The sequence below is a fragment of the Manacus vitellinus genome, unplaced genomic scaffold (assembly GCF_001715985.3).
Source record: "Manacus vitellinus isolate BGI_N305 unplaced genomic scaffold, ASM171598v3 scaffold_5_pilon, whole genome shotgun sequence".
NCBI lineage: Eukaryota > Metazoa > Chordata > Aves > Passeriformes > Pipridae > Manacus > Manacus vitellinus.
In genome coordinates, this window is record NW_021940682.1 from 16906924 (window position 1) to 16929376 (window position 22453).

At 40.1% G+C, this 22453-nt stretch overlaps 1 protein-coding gene across 1 annotated transcript in view; it reads left to right on the plus strand.

Annotated features, from left to right (window-relative positions):
• The first annotated feature begins 1733 nt into the window (after nucleotides 1-1733).
• Nucleotides 1734-22453, plus strand: part of GRAP2 (GRB2 related adaptor protein 2) — a 39492-nt gene continuing 18772 nt past the window's right edge. The window contains exon 1 of the mRNA XM_008931529.2: nucleotides 1734-1816. The gene's annotated coding sequence lies outside the window, so the exon portion shown is untranslated. The remainder of the gene's footprint in view (nucleotides 1817-22453) is intronic.

Consider the following 22453-nt stretch of genomic DNA (forward strand, 5'->3'; position numbering starts at 1 on the left):
CTGCAGCAAACAGCCCTTTCACGGCTTACAGCTCCCCGACAGAATTTAGATGATGTTTTTAGGCTATGATTTTAAGTGGTCCTAGAGTGGTGGCTGCAGGGAGAAATTTAACTTGATGTCAAGTCCTTTTTACTTTCTCTGAAATGCCTCATGTTAACAGCCACAGGCACCACACCTGGCAGCCCATGGGCCAGGGCAAGGGCTTGTGTTTCCTAAGGCCAGAGGCTTTCTGCTCTCCAGTAGCAATCATTTTTCCAACCACCCATGCTCCTCCTCCCACAGAGACCCTGCTGATCCCTGGCAGCCCTTAGGCATGAGAAGGGAGCTCTGGAGGGCAGGGAAGGTGGGAGGAAACAGCCTTCCAGAGGCCAAGCCCCAGTAGGATGAGCATAGTGCAGGGGTAACTGTGTAATTAATGATTGGAGTTAACCATGAGGCTGATATAGGTGGATGGACTCACACCACCACCCTCTATTTATCCCCTCTTCCAGCAGTGGGAACAGCAGAGATTCTGGGATCAGCTTCCCTCCCCTCTCTCCCCACCCCCGCCCCGCCCCCCTGCTTCAAACTGCTTTTGCCAATCCATCTGCAACATTGCCCCACCCCTTTCCTTCTGTAATCCAATTCAGAATGCTTTTAACCAGCCCTGCCCCTCTCCATAGGCTTGCTTGCATCCACGAGGGGGCGGTCAATTTTCACGCATCAGCCCCTCCCCCCCATCTTCCAGCCCCTGCTGTGAGGAATGGGAGACCCCTTCCATTTTCTGTAGTGGTGGGGGGGTAGTTTAGTGCAGTAACCCAGCAGTGTCTTTTCAGCCATTGCTCACCTGAGGAGAAGAAAGTTCTATTCTTATATCCTTAAGATACTACCACACATTTTACCATCTGAAAGGTGCACAGCCCAGACAAATCATCAGTCAGCTGGGCAGACCTCAGTCACTCTTGTCCAGGCCACTGCAATACAACCCTGCTGGCAACCCAACTGATACAGCAACTAAATAGGCAAATGTGCCTTTTCTGTGTTCTTGTACGAATCAGATTTTCATAACTCTTTTTCTCACAGCTTGAAGACAGCCCCCTGGTTCACACTAATCCCTCAATCTGATGAAATCCTGGACACTCGATATATCAACTCTCTCTTGGTCTGTGCCTACACAGGCACAAGATGATTGTTGCATTTGCCTGTGTTTGCTTACACAGATCCAAGTGCATCTTCACATGTGGGTGCCCCGTGCATATACACCCATAGATTCTGTCGCATCAAATGGGGTGTGTAGCAGGAGAGGTGCTTCACGAATTCAGATGCTGATAGTTTATGGCCACTGCTGTCCCCCCATAACAGAAAAGAGGGTGCATTTTAGACCTTTGATGGCTTGCTCTTGGGGATCACTACTTCTGTCCAAAGGGGCCAGTGTTTTCCAGACAGATATATTAAAGAACTCAGCATCGAGCAAGTTATGAGGTGCCCCAGCACAGCTGTAGCATTCAGAGAAACTGCTCTAGAGCAGTTTCCCTCACAGTAAAAGAATAAAACCACTCTAAGCTGATGAGCCACTCACAGGCTCGGTGAGCTGCCGTGCCTGTGAGTTCCTGCGTGGTTTGTGGTTTGCACCCTACTAGCTTGATTGGCTGTGCTTCAGGAGGGAGAGGCTGAGATGCTGGGGTGAAGACTTGTGTGTCCCACATGGCTCCACAGACTTTGGCCCTTGCTAAGCATTTGTGCTGAAGACAGGTTGTTATGAGACTTGTGCCATTCCCCCATCGCTTTCTCTCATCACAGAACCTGAAACAGGAAAGTGCAACCACCTGCCTCAAAGGTACAGATCTGCTTGGCTGCTTCCTTCTTTCACTATGAAGTTTTAAGGGTAAATATGCTGAGTAAATTAGTATCACATTTTCTGTGGAGTTAAACAAATAAGGTCTTAGCTGCAAGGCTTGAGATTCAGTGTGTTTTCCACCGCAGGTGCATCAGGCTTTTCGCCTTGTCAGTGGGGGATCAGGACTGTGCTCAGGAGGAGTGTTTTTATTGGAACAGAACAAAGAAAATAATGAATGGAGAAATTTCTTTGTATTAGTCAGGAGCACAAGAGATATCCAGATTTCCCAGAAACTTTAAGGTTGCTCTGGCAGAGATCAGACTATTGTATCTCTGAGACACCCATTGTGATCATACCAACAGGGGCAAGATGCTTAGAAAGAAAAATGCTTCTGGCAGCTGAAGATCTGGCATTATTGACCCTCCTTTTGGTGTCTTCTGTGGAATGTGGTGGTTTCTTAAGGGGTCAGGCATGAATGTAATTTCTCCTCAATTATTTTTTAATGTCCTTGTAAAGCTTTTTGATGCACTGTAAGCCTAATATGCAATATCGTTATGAGACATTTCTTTAGACTGCAGTGCTATAGAGCTGTATAGCAAGGTCTTGTGTGTGTTTCATGTGTGTTTGTGTACATAAAGTTCGTAATAGTTGTCTTGTAGGAACAAAAGGACATCAGTCTATAAGAAACATTTTAGTAGCATCCTACCAGTACAAAATTTTCTTAGAAAAAACAATAATCTAAACTCTCTTCAACAGCAGTGGGAGAATCTGTCCCTTTTATAATTGCCTGGTGAAAAAAGGTTTTGTAATGACTGAGCTTTTAGTAAATAGGCATGACAGGAGGAGCTGGGTTTTGGGATAAGAAAGAGTTACCCATCAGTTATGTGTTGATGTGCAAGATTGTAGGTGATGCAGCCATCCACTTGAAAGCGGAAGAGAGAGAGGCCCATGCTTTAGCCTCTTCTCACAAGTTTCTGAATAGGACATAAAATCTGGCTATGATGTGATGGCAAAATGAGTTGTGGAACAGATATGGAGAAACCATGTTTCCTTAGTAGCAGCTCAGTGAAAAAATGTTGCAGTGAAGCAATTCTCTTTACTTTCCTATTTAGTGACATTTACTTCTATTTCTTTCTTACATTCTAATGTGACAATCCCACGGATAAGAGATTAAGCACAAAATAGCAGGGTGTGTCATTCCCATTTTTATCAAGAAAGCAGAATAACCTGGAGATGGATGGAGATGCAATGTGAAATGTACACATCTAAACTTAGCATAGTTTTGTTGTCTGGATTTTGGAGTTGCTTTCATCTCTAGCGCTCCCTTCTGCACACATCTCCTAAACTAAGACTGAAGGATCTGCCTGGGCAAAACAGGCAACTTCCAGAAAGCCAGGGCTCTGCTGCTCAAGTTAGTTTTTTGTCCTGATCTCTTACACCTTCTTGCATTAGTTTCCATAAGATGTAGCGTGTGTGCAAGCTTGTCTGGTTTTTATAAGTTATAGCCATTACTTTTCTCTTTGTGTTTGTCTTCCTTTACCTGTTCACATGGAATTTCTTTTTTTTTCCTCAGGATTATATTCTACTCTTGTAACCATACACCAATGCCCTCCGTTTTTGCTGATTCAAGGGCAACAGCAGTGAGGTTGTAATGTCCTCTGCACAATGTTATACTTTGCTCTCCCCATCAACTTGCAGCTTGACAGCAGCTCTCTTTAGCCACAAGCAATATCTAAAAGTTTGGCAGGCAAGAGGCTGCTATTAAGCTACAGATCTGGAACTACTGCTGTAGGCAGTCTCTTCTGGTTTATTTTTACTGTCTGACATAATGAAAATGGTCTTCATTCTCTTCCCTAAGTTTCTTTCCCTAACAGTATTTTCACTTGAAATTCTCCTCTTAGTGGAGCTGTAAGATATATGTATATAGACACACACCTTAAAATATACTCACTGGCAAGTTCAGTCTCTGATATTAGTTAGAAGAACTTACCTACTGGGGCAGATAAAATGCCATATGTTTGACAAGTAAGGAAATATTGCTACCAACAGTTGATATGCCTGGGTCTTCGGGGGTCATTTTAGTTTCTTTAGCTTTTTACAATATAATAAGGCCCCGACTTCCACTACCTTTTTCTCTTCTCTTCTCTCCAGAGTCTGCTTTTGGTTTAAGAAGAACGTAACAATTCTATCTTCTTTTGGTTCCTCGAGTGACTATATAGAATCACAGAATCATTAAGGTTAGAAAAGACCTCTAAAATCATTGAGTCCAACCATTAAGCCAGCACTGCCATGTTCACCGCTAAACCATGTCCCTAAGTGCCACATACATGTTCAATATAATGATTGTCACACGCTTGATCTAAAGCTCAGGGTTGACTACCAACCATATTCCAGTCAGCACAAATTTTATCCATAAATCCCGTGATATCTTTCAAAAATCTTTTTTTTGGAACTCCATTGAAGGAGTCTTCTTAGTCTTTTCATCTTCATTTCCCACCATTCTTTGCACATTTGGGCAGCAGGAAAGGAAGTATATTACCATCAGGGTTTATATGGCAGTAACTGTTTTTCCTGCACAAGCCTTTCATCTTAATGTCTACAGACGTTTTTGCCTATTGATGGGCATTTTGCCCATTTGCTTTTAAGACAGATGAGTGTGAGTGCTCTCACTTTATAACTGTAATCAGGCTCAGGTACATGAGCGTGATGACATTGAGATGACAGAAGCACTAAAGCTGTACCAGCCAAACTAACTTGACAATCTGCAAAAATGAACTGGTCTCCTGATGAGGAGGTTTTATGGATTTTGGTGCCCCATTCCATTTAAATATTTCCATGTATGGCTGCACTGCACTTTTTCAATACATCCTACAGTACAGAGACGTGAAGTGACTTGCCCAGGTATGCACAGCAAAACTTTAGCTGAGCTGGGCTTGGAAACTGGATTCCTAATCTTTCTTCATCACCAAACAAGGGTGTCTTGTTTCTGCATTTTATAGTGATAATTAATTTTAAATACTATTTTAAATGAGCACTTTTTTTGAACGAGGGAGAGAGACTTGCACGAACACAAGTAGAATTGGTAGTCACATCAGCTAGGCTAACAAATGGTTCAAAACACAAACTGAATCCCATGATACAACCATTCTAGTGGGCTGATGTTGTACTCAAATGCTTCGATGTTTGATCACTACTGTCCCAGGGATATTTAACTCAACCCAGCTGGATAATCTGGGAGAAAGGAAGGGCATCTTCTTTTCTTTTGCTTTAGCCCAGAATGCTATCTCTGAAGCATAGTTGCTGTAAATACTGTTTCTAGAAGGATTTCAGATACATGAGAATGAAAAAAATTATCCTGGAAGGGTCTGAGTTCTTCCCATAGCCATAACTTTTTTTAATTGTTCTGCTAGTTAGAGAACCATGCTAAAGTACCATTTAAATAATATCTGAGCAGGGGAGACTAACCTTTGAGGAATAAGCTTGCTAAGAATGGACACATTATCCTGGCACTAAGATCAGAGGTCGGTACTGCAAAATATTATGAGATGAAAGAAAATTACTCGAATGCCTAAATGAACATTATGTGCCAATACATGATGAAATTCTTTTTTACCTCTCTTGGAACTCCCAAGATCCATCCTTCCTCTTTCTCCCCAACTCTAATCTTTTTTTACATATGGCTTTATCTTTTCAGAGCAGTGTAAAGTACTAATAACATGCCATTTTTTCCCCGAGGCACTCTATGCCTTGTGTTCTCTAGTTTTTCCTTTCCCCGTTTATTTTTTTTTTATTATCTCATCATGAAAAATCCACCAGTAACACTTACAGTACAAACTTAAACCCCCAGAGCTCTGGCATTCCTTTTTTATTTTTAAAATCTAGCTACATAAATAACATCATGTTTCCAGGTCATAGGCACTCCAAAATACAGCTGAGTTCTGGCACTGGAGAAGCACTCCATAACCCTGCAATCTAAACAGGGATGTGAAACAACTTCTAAAATTGCCTCTGTGCATAATCGTGCCCTGGTAACTGTTTTTCATGTGAAAGTACATAGTGTATAAAGCCAGGACACTAGAGACATTCTCTTTGAGTCTTTGTATATGGCATTTGCTGAACCACATCAGACTATTCGTCTGTCACATCCAGTATGCTCCCCAAATAATAGTCAAAACACTGATTCTGAGAAAGGTGACCAAACCTTCTGTCAACCAAGTGTGCAGAGCTTTACACGGGGATGGAACAAACATTTTCTAACTCTATCAGGATGATTAGTTTACAGTTTCAAGTGGTATTATCAAGTTTCAAGTTGTATTATCGTTACACTGGTTGGACTATCCTTTCTTGATAATTCTAACAGTGTAACAGATCTCTGAGATTAAATCCATCAAAGCAAACAAAAACAAATCTCCCAATCTTCTCAGCTGTCAAAAAGAACTGAATCTAGTCTGAAAACGCTTTCCCATCTTCAACAGAAGGTGAATCTTAATACACTGAAGCCATCAAGTACTTTCATGTTCTTAGTAGAAAGGGATGAAGCGACATGCAATATTACATTGCCAAAAATTACATCAGGTTGTCATAATCATGTCATTACCTTCAACAGAGGCCATGTGCTGCACTTGCCTCCTTTGCCTACTGATTTGATACAGCATATATTGCTATCTCCTGTATACTAAGTAATGACACATGTACTACATACCCAAATGGTTTAACGCTACCTACTCCTTTTGCTGTAATGAGCCCATTCAATAATGAAAGTCTCTGAATGTTTGTGTTGTCAGATTAGCTTTAAATGATGTTCAGGCAAACATTTTTCCTTTCCCACAACATCGCAGCAAGGCAGTTCTCAGTGGGGCTGACACTGCTGCTCACAATGGGAGTTTCATCATTCTGAGCAGCAGCTGCTTCCCTCTGTTTCCAACAGAAGTGAAGCCAACTGTCCCTGCTGAAAGATGGTGGAGGCTCTACTATCTACTGAGAATCCAAGTGTGAAGTGACAAGCATTCCAAAAGGACCATTCTAACTGTCGGCAGCTCAGGTGTCTTGAGGTCTCCATTTGTAGCATCATCTGAGGGAATAAATTAAACACTGGGGGGTTTCTGAAGGGAGATTTTTTTGTGAGAAATATCATAAAGTTAAAAAATTCTTGAAAAATCTTCCTACATTGTCTACGCAAGATTTCTGTGATCTTTAAGTAGAATAAAAAGCTGGATTAACTAATCCATTATTAAGGCTATAGAAACAAGCAAAATATCGAACACAAAGTGTCAAGTTTCTTAAAAAAACCATATTTAAGAATAATTTTACTTAGTAAACTAATTAATAGATTTAATTGTAACTTCTCAGGAAATTAATTATTTGCCCTTACAGTAAGTGCTGTAATTCTTAATGTATGCTGTGCTTTTCATACACAGCAAAACCACCGAATCTGTATTTTAAGTGCAAAACTCAAATTAGCTGTTAGTACGCGGACATGCCAAGTGCCTCCATAGTACATACTAATTAATTTTATTTTTATTTTTTAGCTAGTTTTTGTCATTGTTCTGATTTCTTCCCTTAACTGTTGAGGTCAATGTGGCAAACAGGGTTGAAGCAACCACAAGATAATGTCTGTAGAAACTAATCATTCATTAATAACTGCAAATGCAGAATGGGTGTAGAAATACTTTCCTAAATCTCCAGGGCTTCTGAGGGTCAGCTCTTTAAGCATCCTGAGCTTTATTATTAATTAGTTTTTTTACAGAAAGGCTTGAACTGACTTTCAGACACTGTCGACAGTGGGTGCTCTGCACTGACAGAGGTTATGTCTTCATTGCCAAAAGCAAGCAGTGCTTTAATATTTAAGCGGTTTACTCCAGGTATATTTCTCAATATGCCATCTCAGGCAGGAGAAACACAGGGGATTTTATAGCATTGTGGCTAGCTGTGGTCAATACAATATACCTCCTCGGAAAGCAGCTCTAACAGGTACATCAAGGTAATAATTTAACTGGGAATTTAATAAGCAGTAGCTGTCTTTATTTAAAAATTTAAAAAAAAAGAGACTAAACACATCAGTTCTTGAGGTGTAGGCAACATCATAGCAGAAAAAAACCCAGGTCTCAGCAAGCTCCATTCTAAAAAGAAAGGTAGGAAGTAGAAGGGAGGAAAGATGAAGGGCTTGTTTGAATGAGGATCTCTCCCAGAGAGTTGTTTCAGGGCAGTTCTTCGGGTAGCCATTAGTACTCCAGAATAAGAATTCATTTTTCTGGCATGATTTCTATCACTTCAGTAGTGCCTCAAAACTCTCCACACCTGCTTTTACCTGTATTATAACTGTCTTGCTCTAATAAATCATCAGGGGTGCTGCTCTCACTTGAAGGATCCTTTCCTCTCCACATCCAGCTAAACAGTTTTTACCATTCTTTGCATACCATAACTTATAGAGACAGTGGGAATGGTAGCACACTTGTAGCCACTGCTTTGAGTCTTCTGAGCACTTTGTGATTTCAGCTGGTAATTTCAGGGAGATTTCTAAGGAAACCCTCAGTGTTTCAGGAGATGGTGTTAGTGACTCAGACAGAATTAAGCCCTTTCTTCTGAGTCAATACTGAGTGACATGCCCTAGCACATTTCTTGCATATGAGACCCACAACTGTAGGTTGATTGCTTGTGGCCATCAATTATCCTTCAGCTAATTGCATGAGCCTAAAGGCATTTTGCCCTTATGGCCCAGGCAGATCAGTTTGAGTACAGTTTGCCTTCTGCACATCTGACGTTTTAATTTTAATTGGGCAGTTGTTGCTGCTGCTCCTAACCTGCTGTGCACTGCTGAAAAGTACTGGAGAAAGAATTTCATTGTTAGGTGAAGGGATGGATACAGGGTCAGGAAAAGCAGCAGCCAAACTGGAAGTACTCTCTAGGGTAAAGCTGGAGTCAAAGCACACAATCATCATATTTTAACATTCAGACTTACCAACTCAGCTAACTTATACCAGGGGTGTCCAGAGAAGTGTTATTTTCAGTGAAGCTGCAGCAAAAAAACCCCAAGAACCATAACAGACCTTCTTAATTAAAGTACTAGGTAGTTTTAGCAAGAGAAGGCAAAGCAGCAGCTGTAATCCTTTCAGACACACCAGGGAGGAACTACAGCAGTGTGTGGCCCCTGCCAAGCACTGCTGCAAACTCCCCCACTGGAGCCTATCAGGATATCAGAAGTCTAAAGTGAGTTTGAATTTAATTCATGATTTATGAAATGCCTTGAGAATCTCTTGGAGTGAACAGTGGTTATTTTCTTAATGAATTACTGCTATTTTGAACAGTTTCTATTTGTATATTTAATTTTACTTTTTTTGTTTGAAACGCTCTTTAGCTTTTGAGCAGAATGTTCTTTTGAAATGTTGTTCCCCTGTTCAGTCAAAATCTTGGCATGACATTTTTAAGGAAGTGGTTTTGAATGCATCAACTTCTGCTCTGCAATCTTAGATGCTTAATTGACTTGAGCTTCAGAAACGCTGAGCATTACCTCTTTTCTTTGTAAGTTGCAGAGATGAGCAAAGTCCAACTACCTTCAGAGAGCACAACCAAGAAAACAGTATTCCAAAATTCAAAGAATGTTTTGTGGATATTTGGAGATTAGCTTCTTTTACAATGATGATCACTTTATTAAATATAATCATTTTTGTAACGCTAAACTAAAAAGCAAGGTTCATCTTCAAGATAGCCTACCATAATCAAATACAGCAAGATATGCAATAGTAATGAATCTGAACATTGTAGTCCTTAAATCTGATCACAAGTAAATTAGATATAAGCAGAACAAACTGATAGAGACCGCAGCAGAAAATGGAAGTGCAGTGAGCATAATGGGGTTTTGATTTTTTTCACCTGAAAGCAGAATTGTAGTGTTGATAATATTTTTAGATGTATTCAATTTGGATAAAATTCACCTCATTCATCATGGAAGTAATCATATTAATCTGTGTTTTGAGGGGTAAATCTCCTTGTAGCAGTGCACAGGCCTTGTTTAAATCTTGTGATGAGTAATTCTTGCCACTGGTAGTTTTCTCGTTGCAGAACCCTTACCAACGTTCACAATGCATCTTGAAGGGTGAGAGAGGCACAGTTCCTACAGTTTGTAGCTCTCAAAACTTTCTTCTGCAGATTTTCTAAAGTATGTAGAAGAGGAACACCTTCTTGAAAGCTGTATGAGGTAGATGACACATAGTGTTTTCCATTGTGCCTAGTAAAGTAATTTTTCTTTTCCAGTTTGGAATTTTCCCCTTCTTTCCTCTTTTGTATTGTTTTCTGAATTCCATCTACAAATAATCAGTTTTCTGAAGTTATATAATGAGAATATTTAAGCACACAGAGGTCAAGAAATAATGATTGTAAAAATAGCCTCATTTTAGTGTGTGTTTTGATAATATGCAGCTGTATAATTGGAGTCTAGCACTGAAGTCAATATCATCTATGAATGTATATTGAAAGAAAATCTCAAATCATTTACTGCAGATCTCCTACCTAAATTATTTTCCATATGTCTTTGATCTAGGTGTGTGCATAATTTATATAATTGCCTGAATGAGACTTGTGGGTTTTTTAGAGTAGTCACTGTAGAAAAATGAGGTTACATTCTCATCTTGTGTGATTTCAAAGTTAACTCTGCTGTGAGCAGGGGCTTGAACTGCAGGATTGCCAAAAATCCCTTTTAATCTAATTATTGTATGATTCTATAAATGGCTCTGACCTGTTGGTTTCTGTTCAGAATACCATTTGCTTCACGTAATTTGCCTTACGAATAGGAAAGACAATGAAAGAGTAAGGAGAAAAGCATAGAGCTATAACAACTAGTCAACAGACTGTCAATAAGATATCAATTCCTTGATTTTTTTTTTTTTTTGCTTTCAACTCTTCTTCATTAGATGATTCTTAGATGACAACACTGATGTCAGCATAGCATATTCTGGAGCATAACTGTAGGAACAAATGTGCATGACGTTTATTGTGTTGTGGAAGAAATAGCATACTTTCCTCCCCTCATAAAGCTTAATGTAATGTTGAATGCAACAGCTGACTGCTTTAAATATGTACACAGCCATGTCTCAGCCTGACAACAAAACCAGGGTAAAACAATCATACTCTCATGGTTAAGTGAGCTGGTGGGGATCTGTGAACTGGTTTGTAGCTGTCTCCCCTAATTTGATCACCAGTTCCAATGGCTGCTAGACCTTTACCTCAGTAAGTGTGCCTTGGAGCGGACTCACTAACAAAATTTGGGTTTTCATCTCATTCCATTTTATCTTCTGTACAAAGCCAATACAAGCACAGTGGATAAGTTGGAATTACAATAATATACCTGCAGTTGCCACACAAACAAATGTAAGAGTACATTTTCTCTAAACTTTTTGAACTAGAATTGCACTCACTACTTAATGGGACAGAATCTGCAATGACTAGGTCCAATGTTTGGGCTTTCAGATAACGAAGCACACCAGGCTGAATATGAATACAAAAGTCATGAATGCGCACCTTTTTTTCCACTAAAGCACTTTTATTTGGAGATTTAAGTTCTGCCATTCAGTGGTTTGTATGTAAACGGTTACTGAGCAAAAAATGACTGAAACAGAGAGACAACATCCATTCTATACTCTCTCACTAGGGTTAATTGAGAGTGTGGCATCAATAACTTGCAGACTGGGGGTGGGAGGGAGGATCTGCAGTGCTTTATGCAGTTAGCAAATCTTATCAACTTCAAGGACACAATAATTTGGACATTTAAAAAAAAAAAGACAAATCAGTGCAGATCTTGGTGATGGCCTTTACCTATGCAACATGCTGCAAGTCTGTTCCTCTGGATGCAAATACATCATTAGCTCTGTACAAAACCAAACCACTATCTTTTTAACTTGAGGCAAGATACCAGCACTCTGCTTGCCCCACCCAACTGATATTTCATCTCCTCAAGAATAAGTTCATGTGTGGCCCACTGATTCCATATTCACAGCAAGATTCTCTATCTTCAGTTTAAAGCACTGAGTCCTTATGATATAGCCTTGAATATCTCATGAAGTATCTTATGTTTGCCTCTACAGCCTTGAAAATGTCTTCTGTGAGGCAATTCAGCAGAATCTGTCTCCATATGGATAGGTACATTTTTTTTAAATGAGAGCTAAGTGAGCATCTTTGTCCAAAGTTTCAAACCCAAGTGCTTGAACTGGGGCTTCTAAGCCTCAGAGGTGATCTCGTACATTAAAATGGCTTAATGCTTAAAGTTACTAGATATGCAAGGATCAATCAGACTTCAGAGTGAACTATAAAAAGTCAGACTCCCTGCAAACTTGCGCTTTGAATTGGAAGTATGAGCAGGAGTGAAGGAGCACAGTGTTAGGCCAGATCATGCTTTGAGAGGGTGCCATGTATCCTTTCCATGGAAATCTTTAAGTAGCTGGCTTACTGCTAATGATGTTTGACAAGTGCATAAATTCCAGCTTCCACTGGCACCTGTTCATGCTTATAGGTGATCCTTGTCACCCACATGCACAGAGCACACATGCGTACCCATGAAGTGTACACAGACCAGCTCATTCAGATTTGTATTTGCCAAAGAAAACACAACACACACGTCACCTGAAGTATGCTCATGGGACCTCTGTTCCTCTGTTCAGGCATACTGCAAATGAACATCTTTCATTTATAATCAGATCCCTAGAGGTACACATGTTCAAATATACTTTTGCTGAGATGTGTTCAGGCTTGCATGTAGAATGCCTACTCTTGTATGAGGGCAGAAAAGGCACTTCACAGGATACTGTGTTCACCCACTCATGCAGGTAAATACCACATTCTCACATACATGCAGTCTGCTGTTTTCCCTGCATGTATTGTAACAAATAATTTAAATCTCTTTCTTCCCATCCTGCTTAACATGCAAATATGGATAGCACGTCAAGATTAGAAATAAATGTAGGAGAATTACTTCAGTCAACCTGAAATGTCGAATGACTCATTCACACCCTTTGCAGAGTGTTCCCTTTTTGCCACATGCAATCTACTGAGTAGTCTGAAGGCTGTGTGGTTCCCTGCAGCAGAGCAGTAATCGATTACTTGCGCACTGAAGGAGTAGGACTGTGATTATTTTTGCAGGGTGTACAAGGGTTATGCAGAGAGCTTCCAGTGAGCCTCATTGACATGATGGTGCTCATACTGTGGGAAGGGGAAATGTAGGATGTCAGACTTGATCAACATATAAGGAACTTTTTGTGTTTAATTAAGTTTCAGTCTGCATGTTTCAGTAACCAATATTCTTACATCATGGTATGACCCAGATATTTTTATTCCAGATAATGAGAACCCATTCCAATTTTTTATAATTCAATTATGAATTAAGATAAACAAGAATGTGTTGTTCCTAATTCAGAGTAAAAATGTCTGCATGTTAAATCATTCAGGAACTGCTGCTGTGCTTATATTTCAGAGGTATCATAATCCAAATGCATTGACAAACCTGAAATATGTTCCACACTTTACTTAAAATGATATGATCACTGTGCAGAGAGAACCCCAGGAATAGTAACAAGCTGGCATTCACATTTGTCTTATAATGAGAAGAAAAGTTGGATTGACTGTTGGAGTTGCATCTTTAAATGTATGAATTATTGTAATTGATTTCTTTTAAAACCCTTTCAGAACCATTCCCAAATGAGGATGCAATGAGCTAACGGCAATTTATAGAAAGACTGTTTTGTAGCACTTAGGTCTTGTAAAAGGGGTACTGTGTTTAAATGGAAGTTGAGCTGTGATGACCCATTAAGCAGAAAAAACAGTTAATACAACAGAGCAGCTCAGAAGGTAAAATATGCAAGTGGTGACATTATGCAATGAAGGTATCACAACCGTGCTCATTATACCACAAAGCAGATACCACTAGTGGCATTTCAATTTCTTTGTCCTTACTTAAATGTGAAGCTTTCTGTGTGTATCGGTGTGTCAGTTCTTCTCAGAACAAAGGTGGTTGTTAGCTGAAATTATGTATAACATGTCCAAGATAAGAGGGCCATAAAAACCTAGTTATCAGATTTCCCATGTTTGTGTTTCCAATATCATAGCTAATTGTACGTTGAACTAGACAGTTGTATTTCATTCTTTCATAAAAGCACAAGAGGAGAAGAAAAATATATAAGGGAAAAGAGGCAAGACAAACTTTTCAGCAGAAAAACCACAACTTGTGCAGTCAGATGCGATTTTGCACTAGAACAGATTTATGGTTAAAAGGACAAAGAAACTACTTTTTCTTATTGAGCTAACTGTAGGTTTTACTTTTGTGCAAAATCATACCTGTTGGCACACAATGTCATTTTAGTACTAGAATTCCAGATTTTGCACAATTATCTGTGATGGCAAGATTAATCTTAAAAAAGATAGCAAGAAAAATGGCAGTTTCATCACTGATCTTACTTTTCTTCACATTTTACAGAAAATTTCATCAGCTGACCTTATCAAAGAAACATGTATTATGTACCCAGCAGTATATACTAGCAGATTTTCATAACATTTTGTTAACAAATCCCTACTCAAATGTATTGCTCCAATACAGAGTCCAATATAAGATTAAAAACTATTTTTACTAGGTTGGATTAATACTTTAACGTGATGAATTCTCTAGGTTGTGCTATGCCCAGAAGCAAAAAAAATTATAGCCTTCTGTTGCATCTTTCATCTTTTATATAGAAAAGAGGAGTTTGCTAAATGCCGTGGAAATGAACCAATGACATAAGGTGAACTTACTTGTATTTTAGCAGAAACATTTACAGATTTTTTCCTAGATTTCCATTTCACATTGCGAAGTGCGTGATTGCACGTACACAAAGGGAATTTACCATTCACATGCACATCCAGTGTGTATTCATATGCAGACCCCTACGAACACCAGAATTCCTCAGCTCTTAGTTACAGTGCAAGAGCACAGATTTACAGAACAGGATGTTGGAATCCTCTCTCTGACAGTCAAAGTTGGACATAATGAATCTTGAGTATTCTTTCCCATATTTAGATACCCAAATACAAGGAAAGCACCTTGGAATATCTTGATCTAATTGTAGGTGGGTTTTACTGTCTGTGGTTGGTTGTTTTTAATCAAGTCTGATAGTACCAGATTCTTGATTCTGTTTTGACTCTTTTGCTTTAGAAGTGACTTTTGAAAAGTCCTCCCTGAAAGGATGTATGTCTGAAATATAATGCCACACCTCATCCCAATCTCTTGTATGATTGATTTGAGAAGTGTAATTCTCCATCTGACTTGCAGCTAGCAGAATTCCCCAGAGCTGTTCACAGCTCCTGTGATTCGGAGAAGCTTTGAAGGTACTTGAAATTATACCAAAGACCAGTTTTAGGATAAGTAGTCCCAGGATTTCACAGAGCCCAAACATTGTCTGATGCCCACTTGATCCCTCTTGACTGCAGTCTTTTAGTAAGAGTAGATCTTTTCAGAGGATGAAGATTGAAAAGGGCTACACCTGCATAAAGGCAGATGCGCATAGGCGTGTGCATACCTTCCAGAACAAATTCAGAGATGTACATTTTGCTCTTTTTCTGGTCTACATCCATTTATCCTCCAATGAACCTCCAATATTAATGCAAATATGCTTAACACACACGGTTCGTTGGTATATTGATATAGTGTGTTGATAACAGTGGTCTGTTGCAGCCCTAAACTTTGTGAATTCACTGAGTGCAAGCTCCACCTGTACACAGAAGCAGTTCCCTTGCTTACATACACATATATGCACAGTGGGAACAGGACTGGTTTTCTGATAACCACACACTTGCAGTGCAACACATATCAGCCAGTCCTCAAGCTTACCAAGAGAAGATGAGAAAAATTGAGAGGCAGTTAGCAAGATAAGGTATGAGGAGATTTAAAAGAAAGTAGCATAGAAGGAAGCGGCTACATTTTTCATACTTTAGTTGTTTGTCTGGACAGCTTGAGAAGGAGCTGCTCGACAGCTGTGCCAAAAGAGACGATTCAAAGCAACTTCCCATCAGGCGGCATTCCTCAAGTGTCTGCTCTTTAAGAGCAGTCAGGGAAAATTCGTTCTGTGGGAAGCAGTTAATGGAGCTGCATTACGGACCCCTTATTGTTCTGTCTGATAGAGAGACAGCAGGTTCACTTTGGCAGCTCCAGAGCACTGATCAGTTCAGATTAGGGGCACATCGTCTGTCTGGCTTAATCAGGCATGTTTAGATATATTTATCATGATTAGAGGGGTGTAGTGCAGAGAGGGGGAGGAAATGAAGAGTAAGATTACTTTTCTCTAGCTTCAAATGGAAGCTTAGCAAATCCCACTGAGTCAATAGGTGCTCATCAAAGGCAGAATTTAAATGTTTTGTTGAACACTTCAGCATTGGATTCCAATCACTGAAGAAGAGTCTTCTTCTTTCTTTCACTTTCTTTCTTCCTCTACCACTTGCATGCAGCAAAGAAGAAAATCAGCAGCACATGCAACTCGTGATTCATCTAGATTTCCAAGTGAGGGCACAAATTGCTATGTGGTGAACAGAGGTTTCCTTGACAGTGAGCTGGATCATCTTTGATCTCAATGGCCAATCCTTAAAACACAGTTGATGGGCCTAGGCTGACAGAACACTACAGAACACAGCAGACATGCTTTGGCTACGTACCCTCACAGCAGCTGGCAGCACAGAAGCTGTAAGGCGGTTTTTCATGCCTGAACTTTTGGGCAGCAATGCAGCAGTTAAAGTAAGTCTATGGAAATCTAGAAGAATCATTTGTTAGTGAAGAAAAATAAGTCAAGCTTCCCTTTCTGTGTTGTAATCTACTCCTTTCTCCTCTGCAACTCCAGTCGGTTCTATGACAGTTCAGTTCTTGTGATCTTGTAATTGCTGTCAAGATGATAATCTGGGATGTCACAAGCATGGCTCAATGTAATCACCATACAAATGTAGAAGGTAGAAAACCTGACTGACAAGAATCAAAAAGCTGCTAGTGAGACACTAACAATTCAGTGGCAGGATTTATGGAGTAGAGAATGTAGAAGAGAAAGTTGGCAGGTTTGGAAGAATTTGAAGAAAATATCTAATGACAGCAAGTTTGCCAGTACTTCTTTAGAATTCTGAAGTAGAGGATCATAGCCTTATACTTCCAAAGAAAAATCTCTTAGAAGTGCAGAGATGCTCCTCAGCTGGCATGGTAGGGAGTATATTTGGAGATCAATTAGCAGAATGACGGGAAGCATTGTATGAATTAAATAGCAAATTAACACTGTTGTTCAGGATTAAAGCCACATCTCCTTGCAATAAACGGTGCTACATCGATGGGACCAGGCAGTTAAAGTTGTACACTCTCCTAGTGCAGGCGCACCCATAGAATTGGAACGGTACTCTTACAGTTAAAGCTTATTCCTGTAAGAGAAATGGCTTCACACCTTTAATTGAAATAGTTGTACCACATGTGCAAGCACAGTAGTCTGTAGTCATATCAGCTAAACTGACTGTGGTTTGTGAGGGTGATGGTGACAAGATCAGCACTAGAATAGCAATAGCTGTGCAACTGATGCTGTTGACTGAGCTTTTTGAAAATCCTGGAACATGATCAAAGAGGGCTGTTGCAGGTGAGCAACAAGGTACAGAGCTTTCAAGGCAATCTTTGCTAAGAGGAAGCATAGCAAATGGGGCCAGAGCTCTTTCCAGATCAGTTCATGGAGCTCTGCAGAGAAGCTTTTATAGCACTGCCCCTCCTGTGCACTCAGTCTCGAAAAAAATAAGTGCCGACTAATGACCTGTCACTGCAGACAGCCCGAGCAGCTGTTTGCAGAGAGCAAAGCAGCGAGAGGATGAATTGCTCTGTAACGAGCATATCTGAACGTGGGAACAGGAATAGATGGGAGATTGGGAGAGACTAGACAGCTTCCATTCATAACATTCAGCTTTATGTGGATTTACAGTCCTGATGCTCCTGAATCCACAGATGCTGAGTTATTACTTACAACAATTACTTACAACAATTGAAATCTCCCGTTTCCACACTTTGACTTCTGTTTCTCTTGTTGGCATAACAGGTGGAGAAGCAGAACCACATCTCTTAGTTTGCAAGATGCTTTTTAAAATAGTAATAAGTTTTATATCTCTCTCTTATGATTTATAACTTCCTGGACACAATTTATTGTTCTTCTTCATTTTCTCAGCTATTATTCAAGCTCTCTAGGGAAGTGGTCATAGCACCAAGTCTGTTGAGGTTCATCCATACAATGCTCTGTGAGCAGCAGGGAGTTGGACTCAATGATCCTTATGGGTCCCTTCCGATTTGAGATATTCTATAATGTATTTCATCTCTCCATAACAAATGGAGGGACATCTTACAGTTCTCTCAGTATTAGATTATCAATATTATCAATATTATCAATTTGCCTTTCTGGAGGCAAACTAATTTAGAACACGGGGAATTAGTTTGCACTGAGGACTAACAAAAACTGGCCACTTAATTCTTCATATATTATCAACTCAAATAATTCATAGTAGGCAAGATATTTATGCATTTTATTGAAAATAACCTTTTTTCCCTTTTCTTTCCTTTTATTTTCTTTTCCCTTTTGTTTTCTTTCCAGCTGCCCCCAGATAGAAACTAAAGTGAATAAAGTGTCTTGGAAAACGATTTTTCTCTTGAAAATTTCAGCCCAGCAAGAAATTACTAAAATTTTTGAGACAATGTATTCTTAGGCAGTTTTCAGGCATGTTTGCAGACACATTTATTTTGGGTCACTCACCTAAGTGCAAAAGCAGGTATCTCCATTACTTATGGCTGAAATGTCTGGATGTTCCTTCATATGGTTCAACATAGCTGTGGTGAATGTATTCTGCAAGGTGAAGAGGTTAACATGTTACCATAACTGTGACAGAGGAGGAGTACACAGAAATGGAGAACAAACAAAAGAGAGTTATTCCCTATTCTATCCTATTTCCTATCCTTTCTCATTACTGGGAGCTTGCCACTATTGAGTGTTTTGTTTATAGTATAGAAAGCCACATCTTTTATGGCTTGACATTAAATAGATTTAATATTATAATGGAATGGTTCTGGATACACAACAGGAATCCAGGCAGTGCCATTGTTTTGTGACATTGTCAGGCAGCAAGCATGAGTGACAACTCACAGCAGCATTCTTGCTGGGGGGCCCATTAGATCACATCATGGTAGAAACAGAGAAAATAGGTCGTTCCAATGTGTAATATAATGTAATCTGTCATGCTGTCCACAGACCACAAGAATGCACATAGCTTAAAACCAAGAAAACTCTGAGGATTGGTGTCCCACCTGCCTGTACAGAAATTTATATTCCTGATGTATTGATAGGCACATGTAAAACTTTTCATGACATGGCAAGAGCTAGCTGCTGTATTCTTCTTATGGCCCCCTGCTTTCTGCAACTGTATATTTTTTCAGCAAAATGTATTGGAGATTATCCTCTTCAAAGGGAGTTCTCATTGTATCTACCCCTGACTGGTTTGAGTGCTTCATAATTTTCACACTCCCCGTGTTTTAACTTACAGATATTCCAGGGAGATAATTGTCTCCCCAAAGGGCAGTGTGGGGGGGGACTACCACCTACCAGCCTGCTGCTGGACCGATTGTCTTGGACTAGCACATGGGAGTGTTTTTTGGTGAAGTACCACAGCTCATAAGAAAGTATGACTTGGGTCAAGTTACAGTTCCACACAGCGTGGGAGATGCTGTGCCCAGCAACAGCAGTTTGGGGAAGGAGGGTAAGAGCAGGACAAGTAAATGTCAAAGCTTCTTCCCTTATGGCCTCCCAGATCCCAACACTCTTGGGAATGAATTCCTAGTGCTTATGTTATAAGAAATGATGGATAAAATTTCCTATTTACCTTTTCCATGATTCTTGTTATTTTCTACATTGTTTTTGCATTTATCCCTCTGACAACTTTTTTTCTAGGGTGAAGAATCGTAGTCTAAGTTACTCCTTCCTTGTTCAGAAGCTTTCCGTTCTTTTGGTCATCTTAAATTACTTTCTCTCTACTGTTTCTAATGCTATTGTCTCTGGTTTTGAGATGGAGGCATGAGAACTAGCTTCTGCATTCAGGTTACAAATATTCAAGCAGGTGCCCCAGGTATTTGTACAGTGACATGATGTTGCCTTCTGGCTTGTTCCCTGTCACTTTCCAGACACTTCCTAACCTGCCTTTTTGACTTCCACTCAGCTGACACTTTGATAGAACTATCCACAGCAACTCAAAGGTGTCTTTCCAGAGTGGTGATTTAATTTGTATTACCCTACAGTTTTTTCTCATCAATAAGTTTTGTCACTTCATGTTTTCCAGATCATTTATGAATACGTTTCCAAACTTTTAATCAGTTATTAATCCTCCATAGGACCTTCCCTCCTATTCTTTGAGAGCTTAAAGGGCTTTTTTAAGTCTTTGGTGAGAGACTTCATCAAAAAGGATTTAGAAATGCAAGTTTTGTATCAAGTGATCACCTATATCCACATGCTCATCAGCTCCTTTGAAGAACTCAATCAGTTTGTGCAATATGACTTCCTTCTACAAAAGCTATATGAGGGGGAATTGCTATGTTATTTCTCTCACATGGCCAGTAATTCTTTTCTTCATTATTCTTTCTACCAATTTCAGACATAAAAAATCAGACCTCCTGCACCTTTTGCATCCCCTCAAAACACTTCCCAAACACTGGCATTGTGTTTGCTGCTTTTTCTTCTAATACCAAGGCTGAGTTAGGTCTTGCATTGCATGCCACAGTTTAATTGTGAGCCTTTACTATTTCATGTTCAGTTTAGATTTCAGTCAAGATTTCTAAAATATAGAATCTTTGAATTTACTCTTGTTCATTTACTGATTTTTTTTCCTAAAACCTTTTCTTCCAATTCTTTAGCTTGAAATTGTTCTCCTGGCTCTTTTCTGCAAAGAAAACCCCAGTGTGGGAACATCCTTGCATCCCTATGGAAGATGCATGGATGCAGAGAATTAATTTAGTTTTTGTGCTTCGTTCTTATCTTCTTTGAGCATTCTTTTTACATCTCAATCATCCGTCAGCCTTACAGACACACTCTGGCAGGCTTCCTGCTTCTGTTGTCTTTGAAAATAATTTTATTGCATGTTTTTATGTCTTCAGCTACTTGTTCCTCAAGATATGCTTTTCAACGGACTTATGGTTTCTCAGTTAACTTAGGAGATCTGTGCTTATTTCTGTTTTCCTTATTTGGGTAGAACTTGCACTTTTTGAGGGAGAGTACCCTCCTTTATTCATCTGTTAAACCGCCCTGGGCTGAAGCAGCAGCAAAAGGCAGGTCCTTTTGAGCTGACACTACCATTTTAAATATGCAGTATACCAAATATTTCCAGCATTGGAGACCGATAGTTGTCCATGCCTCAATGTGTCCTGTGACAGACACTATTATGTGCCACTGTCCCCCGTGCCCACTCCTGACTGTCCTTGTCCACACATGTGGACCCGTTACTGATGTGGCACATTGTCACTGTAGGGAGGAGCCTGATTCGGGCTGAGCTCTCCTTCTCTCCCGTCCCTTAGGTGGTAACACACCTCCTGCTTTCTAGCAGTGCCAGAGGAGAGGAGAGCTGCTACAAGGTACGGGGTGAACATGGTTCTTAGACTTGAGTGGGGGGAGCTGTGTGGAAAAAGGTACTAAGGAGGAAAGGGGGGGGGTTTGGAAGAAGAAGTAAAGTACTGTGCAGTAGGGAAAGACCATGGGATCCCAGGGCCATCTTGTTTATCAGTTTTCGCAACAGGGCAGTGCTTTTGCAGGACAAATCCCTGTGCCTCAGCCAAATCTGACCAGCTGGAAACTGAGGGAGGAGGTGGGCAAACAGAAGGAGGTGCTTCCCTACCACCCTAGTCCTCCCCACCAACTCTTTCAGCACAGCAAAAATTTGTGAATTTTTACTCTCAAAATATCAGGCAGTACTGTGCTACTCTCTTTAAGGTTGCTGTTGTACCGGCTTCCCATGTTGCTGCTCAACTCTACTCAGTCGTGACTGGAGTTAGCACAGAAGATCCAGGTTCCCCAGGGAGATTAAGCACCATCCTAGTCTGGGGCATTTCTTACAGACTGCTGTTGGTTATAGAGCCCTGAAAGTCTGTTTGTTTTGTGAATCCAGTTCCTAGGAGGTTTATTTTGTTTGCACACAGGCTCAGCCCAAATGCTATGCATTGCTCTGGATGGCGGGATAGCCAGGACTTAAATGCAGCAGTTCTGAATGTTTCAGTGGCTTGTTCTCCCTTATAAATTAAAACCTCTTATCATTGACAGTCAGTGGAGCTGCACCGTTAACTCCATAGCAAGAGGTTTGCGTTTTTGGAACAAAATATTCCCATGCCGCTTGTATGTGGCTTAGCTGGTGAAAACAAAGCTGTTACCTATCACAGCTCTTCTAGATAACAGGTCCCTTCTCCATTGTTTCTGCTGAAATGTCATCTGGAGTTTCTGTACAGATGTTCAGGGTTGAATCCTGTCCCCAGTTGCTCATCAGTCCAATAGGTTGTTCTTGCAGAGCCGAACAAAGACACAGTAGCTTGCACTGTATATCTTGGCGCAAAACGTCACTGGATGAAGCTTCAGACTGGAAATGTGTGGTATTTTTTAT